General features: G+C 46.0%; 1 non-coding gene across 1 annotated transcript; it reads left to right on the top strand.

Moving 5' to 3' along the window:
- Window positions 1–3,488: 3,488 nt before the first annotated feature.
- Window positions 3,489–3,561, top strand: trnak-uuu (transfer RNA lysine (anticodon UUU)). The gene has a single exon. It is a non-coding gene; the product is annotated as a tRNA-Lys (tRNA).
- The last annotated feature ends 4,184 nt before the right edge of the window (window positions 3,562–7,745 follow it).

Genomic DNA, 7,745 nt, shown 5'->3' with positions numbered 1-7,745 from the left:
CTGCGTCTACCACCTCCGCTGGCAACGCGTTCCAGGCGCCCACCACCCTCTGTGTAAAGGACTTTCCACGCATATCTCCCCTAAACTTTCCTCCTCTCACTTTGAACTCATGGCCCCGAGTAATTGAGTGCCCCACTCTGGGAAAAAGCTTTTTGCTGTCCACCCTGTCTATACCTCCCATGATTTTGTAGACCTCAATCAGGTCCCCCCTCAATCTCTGTCTTTCTAATGAAAATAATCCTAATCTATTCAACCTCTCTTCATAGTCAGCACCGTCCATACCAGGCAACATCTTCGTGAACCTCCTCTGCACCCCCTCCAAAGCATCCACATCCTTTTGGTAATGTGGCGACCAGAACTGTACACAGTACTCCAAATGTGGCCGAACCAAAGTCTTGTACAATTGCAACATGACCTGCAAACTCTTGTACTCAATACCCCGCCCGATGAAGGAAAGCATGCCATATGCCTTCTTGACCATCCTATTGACCTACGTTGTCACCTTCAGGGAACAATGGACCCGAACGCCCAGATCTCTCTGTTCATCAATTTTCCCCAGGACTTTTCCACTTACTGTATAGTTCGCCCTTGAATTTGATTTTCCAAAATGCATCACCTCGCATTTGCCCGGATTGAACTCCATCTGCCATTTATCTGCCCAACTCTCCAGTCTATCTATATTCTGCTGTAATCTCTGACAGTGCCCTTCACTATCTGCTCCTCCACTAATCTTAGTGTCATCAGCAAACTTGCTGATCAGACCACCTACACCTTCCTCCAGATCATTTACATATACCACAAACAACAGTGGTCCCAGCACAGATCCCTGTGGAACACCACTGGTCACAGGTCTCCAATTTGAGAAACTCCCTTCTACTACTACCCTCTGTCTCCTGTTGCCTAGCCAGTTTTTTATCCATCTAGCTAGCAAGCTAGGTACTGAGCTGCCTTCTATAGGAAAGATGTGGATGCTTTGGAGAGGGTTCAGAGGAGGTTTACCAGGATGCTGCCTGGACTGGAGGGCTTATCTTATGAAGAGAGGTTGACTGAGCTCGGACTTTTTTCATTGGAGAAAAGGAGGAGGAGAGGGGACCTAATTGAGGTATACAAGATAATGAGAGGCATAGGTAGAGTTGATAGCAGAGACTATTTCCCAGGGCAGAAATGGCTAGCACGAGGGGTCATAGTTTTAAGCTGGTTGGAGGAAAGTATAGAGGGGATGTCAGAGGCGGGTTATTTACACAGAGAGTTGTGAGAGCATGGAATGCGTTGCCAGCAGCAGTTGTGGAAGCAAGGTCATTGGGGTCATTTAAGAGACTGCTGGACATGCAAATGGTCACAGAAATTTGAGAGTGCATACATGAGGATCAATGGTCAGCACAACATTGTGGGCTGAAGGGCCTGTTCTGTGCTGTACTGTTCTATGTTCTGGAACCGCTTCAATCTACTTACTGTGGGTTGACCCACAATACCCTGAGGGAGGGAATTCCAGGACTTTGACCCAGAAGGTTGCTTCTCAGCCTCTCATATTCAAGTTAAAAGAAACCATGTTTGTTCAACTTCTCCTCAAATCCAATCCCTACAAACCAGGCAAACATTTTGGTAAACCTTTTCTGTACCCTCTCCAAAGCCTCCATATCCTGTCTAGGCCCGAAACGTCAGCTTTTGTGCTCCTGAGATGCTGCTTGGCCTGCTGTGTTCATCCAGCTCCACACTTTATTATCTTGGATTCTCTAGCATCTGCAGTTCCCATTATCTCTCATATCCTTCTAGCACTGCAGTGATCAGAACTGTACGCAATATTCCTAATGTGGCCTAATTAAAGTTCAATCCAGCTGCAACATGACTTGACAATTTTTATACTCTAAACCTCAACGGATGAAGGCAAGCATGCTGTAAGCCTTCTCAACCCTATTATCCAATTGTGCTGCCATTTTACTGGAGTATGACCCAGCAAAATTCGAAGCGATATTGTAATACAGAAGAAGAAGAACAATGAACAGTGCAGAAACAAAAAAAAACAGGAGTTGCTGGAAAAGCTCAGCAAGTCTGGCAGCATCTGTGAAAAATAAATCAAGAGTTAACGTTTCTGGTCCGGTGACCCTTCCTCAGAGCAATACAGCACAGGAACAGGCCCTCTGACTCTCCAAGTGTGCGCCGACACATTTTGCCCTTCCATACAGGGTTCATATTTTTCTTTTCCCTCCCTATTCATGATTTCATCCAGGTGTTTTCTGAATGCTGCATTGTGTCTGCTTCCACCATCTCCTCTGGCAGCGCGTTCCAGGCACTCACCACCCTTTGTCCGAAAAACATGCCTCACGCATCTCTTTTAAACTTCTCCCATTGCACCTTGAACCTGCGGGCCCTAGTAATTGACTCCTTCACCCTGCGAAAAAACAATCTTATAAACTTCTACCAAGTAGCCCCTCAGCCTCCTGAGTTCCTGTTCCAGTCTATACAACTTTTCTTCATAGCTAAAATCCCTCTCACCAGACGACAATTTTGGACCAACGAATAGGAAGGAAAGACTTGTATTTATATAGGCCTTTCATGATTTCAGGTCAGGAAATTCCAAACACATCCAATAGGATACTTTGAACTCCAGAGACTCGCACCTTTTAATGGTCACTTAGTTGTTTCAGGACTATGGCAAAGAGGAACAACACCGCCTCACAGTCACCCCGAGGAGTTTTTGAACTGAAAAAAATTCGCAAAAATTTCTCGTGAAGCTTGGGAGAACGGGCACTGAATCCGAAAGGTTTTGTTCAGCAGGTCTTGCTGTGTGGTCTGTGAATCCGCCCGGGATATTGCACCGTTAATACGGAGTTGAGCTGGAGGAACACAGCAGGTCGGGCAGCATCAGGCAAGCCGACCTTTCGGGTTTAATTTTTTTCCCTGAAGAAAGGCCCAGAACCGAAACGGCAGCTTTCCCTCTGATGCTGCTTGGCCTGCTGTGTTCATCCAGCTCTGCACCTTGTTAATAAAATGTGAGGCTGGATGAACACAGCAGGCCAAGCAGCATCTCAGGAGCACAAAGGCTGACGTTTCGGGGCTAGACCCTCTTGTGCTCCTGAGATGCTGCTTGGCCTGCTGTGTTCATCCAGCCTCACATTTTATTATCTTGGATTCTCCAGCATCTGCAGTTCCCATTATCTCTGCACCTTGTTATTTCGGTTTCACAGCCTTCGTCAGGAGGAACTGTTGTAGGAGGACTCACCCCGGTCATTGCAAATCCCTCCCGCTCCCTGGGCTTGCAGTAATTGTTAGTTTTTAACGAAAAGTAATTGGGATGAATGAGCTTGCTAAATTCGAGTACTCAGCGGCAGCGGTCTGGTGTGAGCTGAGCCCCAGTTCCAAAGGAGTTCCCTCCACCGACTGTAACATTATAGCGGGATGGGGAATCCCCACGCACTGGCGTCATCACGTTAAGCAACAATATTCCAGATCATCCAGTCAGAAAAGGTTTCAATGGTGTTTTCTGCAGGGCCCGGATAGCTCAGTCGGTAGAGCATCAGACTTTTAATCTGAGGGTCCAGGGTTCAAGTCCCTGTTCGGGCGCTAACTTTTTTTTTTGGCTTGATTTTTTCTAAAAAGCAGTTGTCCGTTGTGGATGCTGAAACGCAATAGTGTTTTTCTGAAATAACAAGGTGTGGAGACTGGATGAACACAGCAAGCCAAGCAGCATCTTAGTATTTCTGAAGTTCTACAGAAGGTGCAAAATATTGGGTGGATTGGCCGTGCCAAATTGCCCCATAGTTTTTAGGGATGTGTATCAGTTATGGGGATTCCTGGGTGACAGGGAAGTGGACTGCTCTTCAGAGGGTCTTTGTGGACTTGATGGGCTGAATGGCCCACTTTCATGCTGTAGGGGTTCTATGACTTGATAACAGAAGCAGTTTGTACCAGCGAACTGTGGTGGTAGCACCAAGGGAGATCAGTCTTTCTGCTATTTCTGCCGTCGAGGAGTCAGTTGGAGCTGGGCCCTGTGTGGCCCCACAAATCCATGGCAAGCTCCAGCTGTGGTGCTGAGGTTGCAGGGGATTCAGTGTTGGCACTGGAGGAGCCAGGACACTTGTGATCGATGACCGGTGGCAGTGTCTTGGGGAGCATTGAATGGGAAGCAGCAGGTGTGAGACTAGGCCCATGTTACCAGCTCGGATGCAGCAATTGTGGGAGTGGCAGCGACAGTGGAGGTAGGATTGTAACTGAGACCCTGGAGCCCATTGCAGAGATCCTGGCCGATGTCAAGCAGGCGAATAGAGGAGTAATAAATGGTGGCAAGAAGAAGAGGGAAAGTGAAATCTATTACAGTAAAATGTTGCATGGTATTCAGTTGTTCAAGATTGAACCAGAGTGTGGTGACACTTTGCATTTTGCATGCAGAAAAACACTTTTCAATGTATTTTTATATACATGTGATGATAAATCTAAATCAAATCAAATCATATCTAATCCTTAATCTCAACACCATGCTTCCACTAAGTCTCCATGCCCCTTACTGCCTTTAGTATCTAGAAATCTGTCTATCTTGTCTATCTATATGCCATACCTACCTATCCACAGTAAAACAGTGTGGACAACAGTTTAAGGTGAATGTAGTTACGTGAGGTGAGATATTTCTATAGATTGAGTCATTAGGAGCATAGTGGAGCCTAGGACAATTATGCTTTCAAAGGTGTTATTATCTGTAAAAAAGGCATTCAGGACGACAGTGTCATCATCATAGAGTCATAGGGACGTACAACACACAAACAGGCCCTTCAGTCCAGCTCGTTCATGCCAACCGAGTCTCCCAAACTAAACCAAACATAACATAGAACATTGAAAACTACAGCGCAGTACAGGCCCTTCAGCCCTCGATGTTGCGTCAAGCTGTGAAACCAAACTGAAGCCCATCTAACGTACACTGTTCCATTATCATCCAAATGTTTATCCAATGGCCATTTAAATGCCCTTATAAGTGGCAAGTCTACTACCGTTGCAGGCAGGGCTTTCCACGCCCTTACTACTCTCTGAGTAAAGAACCTACCTCTGACATCTGTCCTATATCTATCACCCCTCAATTTAAAGCTATGTCCCCTCGTGCTAGCCATCACCATCCGAGGAAAAAGGCTCTCACTGTGCACCCTATCTAACTCTCTGATCATCTTGTATGTCTCTATTAAGTCACCTCTTAACCTTCTTCTCTTGAACAAAAACAGCCTCAAGTCCTTCAGCCTTTCCATATAAGACCTTCCCTCCATACCAGGCAACATCCTGGTAAATCTGCTCTGCACCCTTTCCAATGCTTCCCCATCCTTCCTATAATGCAGCGAACAGAACTGTACACAATACTCCAAGTGTGGCCGCACCAGAGTTTTGTACAGCTGCAACATGACCACATGTCTCCGAAACTCAATCCCTCTACCAATAAAACCTAACACACTGTACGCCTTCTTAACAACCCTATCAACCTGGGTGGCAACTTTCAGGGGTCTATGCACATGGACGCTGAGACCTCTCTGCTCATCCACACTACTAAGAATCTTACCATTAGCTCAGTACTCTGTATTCCTGTTACTCGTTCCAAAGTGAATCACCTCACACTTTTCTGCATTAAACTCCATTTGCTACCTCTCAGCCCAGCTCTGCAGCTTATCTATGTCCCTCTGTAACCTGCAACATCCTTCGTCACTATCCACAACTCCACCGACTTTACTGTCATCTGCAGGTCAATGAAATGATGCCGCCTATCCCAACAGCCTCGGTTGCACTTGTAGCCATGGTTACCACCGCAGATGTTAGATCAGCCTTCTTGAGAGTGAACCCATGGAAAGTGATTGACTCGGATAAGTCCCTGGCCATACACACAGACTCTGTGTGGACCAGCTGGTGGGAGTATTTGCTGATGTCTTTAACATTTCCTTACTATGATCTGAAGTCCTCACCTGCTTCAAGAAGATCACCATCATTCTGGTACCAAAGAAAAAGATCATGTGTCATGCCTCAATGGCTACTGCTCGGTAGCTCTGACCTCTGTAATTATGAAGTGCTTCGAGAGGTTAGTCATGGCTCACATCAACTCGAGCCTACCAACCTGTCTTGATCCTTTGCAATTTGCATACTGGCATAACAGGCCCACAGCAGACACCATTTCCCTGGCCCTACACTCATCCTTGGAACATCTGGTTAGCAAGGATCTCTGCATCAGGCTCCTACATATCAACACCACAATTCCTAACAAACAGATCTCCAGAGTCCAGCAATAATCCTCAACACTGGTGCCCCTCAATGCTGCATACTTAGCCCCCTACTATACTCCTTATACACTGTGTTCTGACCCAACCCCATTTACAAGTGTGCTGATAGCTTTTTGCTGCAGTTACACGAAGCCTTGGTGAGGCCATACCTTGAGTACTGCGTGCAGTTTTGGTCTCTTAGTCTGAGCAAGATCATTCTTGCTATTGATGGAGCCCAGGAAAAGCTCACTTGACTGATTCCTGGGACAGCAGGGCTGACATATGAAGAAGTAATGGATTGACTGGGCTTGTACTTGCTGGAATTCAGAAGAATGAGGGATTATCTCATAGAAACACATAAAATGATGGTTGGGCTAGGCACGTTAGTTGTGGGAAGGATGTTCCTGATGTTGGGGAAGTTCAGAACATACCCATAACGTATCCAGGTAATAGTCTATGAAAACGGATAAGCCATTCAGAAGTGAGATAAGGAAGAATTCATTCACTCAGAGAGTTGTGAACCTATGGAATTCTGTCCTACACGAAGCTGCTGGGCCCGGTTTGTTAGATATATCCAGGAGCAAGCTGGATAGTGGAGTCAGATACATTAGAGACATTTAAGTGACCCTTGCATAGGCACATGGATTATGGTAAAATATAGGATATGCAGGGTAGATTGATCTTAGTAGGATAATAGGTCAGTACAACATCATGGGCTGAAGGGCCTGCACTATGCTGTACTGTTTTAAGTTCAATGTTCTGGAGGGCATGCCCCATCTGTATCAATAGTGCTGAGGTGGAGATGGTCGACAACTTCAAGAAACTGGGAATGATGATCAACAGCAATCTGTCCTGGGCTATCCATGTCAACACAATGGTCAAGAAAGCACAACGACATCTCTACCTCCTCAGAAGGCTAAGGAAGCTGGGTGTGTCCACAAGGGCTCTTACCAATTCTTATAGACGCACCATAGAAAGCATCCTATGTAGATGCATCACAGTTTGGAATGGCCACTGCTCTGCCCAAGATCACAAGAAATTACAGAGAGTTGCGAGCAATGCCCAGTCCATCATGCAAACCTGCCTTCCATGCATTGACTCCATCTATACTTCCCACTGCCTTGGGAAAGCAACCAACATAATCAAAGACACCCTTCCACCCCGGTTATAGTCTGTTCCACCCTCTTCTGTCAGGCAGAAGATATAAAAGTTTGAAACCATGTATAAGCAGATTCAAGAACAGCTTCTTCCCCACTGTTGTCAGACTTTTGAACGGACCTCTGAAATGCTAATGTCGGTCTCTTTCTGCACCTTCCCTGCTGCTGAACACTGTACTCCGCAGTCCGTTCTATTACCTGATGCAGTTTGTATGGTATGATCTGCCTGTATAGCACACAACACAGCACTTGCCACTGTAACTTGGTACATACAACAACAATAAATCAATCAATCAGATTTTCAAAATGATATGTGGTCTGGACAGGCTAGATGGGGGAAACTGTAGCTGCTCATAAAAAGATCAAA

Source organism: Stegostoma tigrinum, chromosome 3, assembly GCF_030684315.1.
Source record: "Stegostoma tigrinum isolate sSteTig4 chromosome 3, sSteTig4.hap1, whole genome shotgun sequence".
Lineage (NCBI taxonomy): Eukaryota > Metazoa > Chordata > Chondrichthyes > Orectolobiformes > Stegostomatidae > Stegostoma > Stegostoma tigrinum.
Note: the sequence above shows the minus strand (reverse complement) of the source record. Positions and strands in the feature narration are given on the sequence as shown.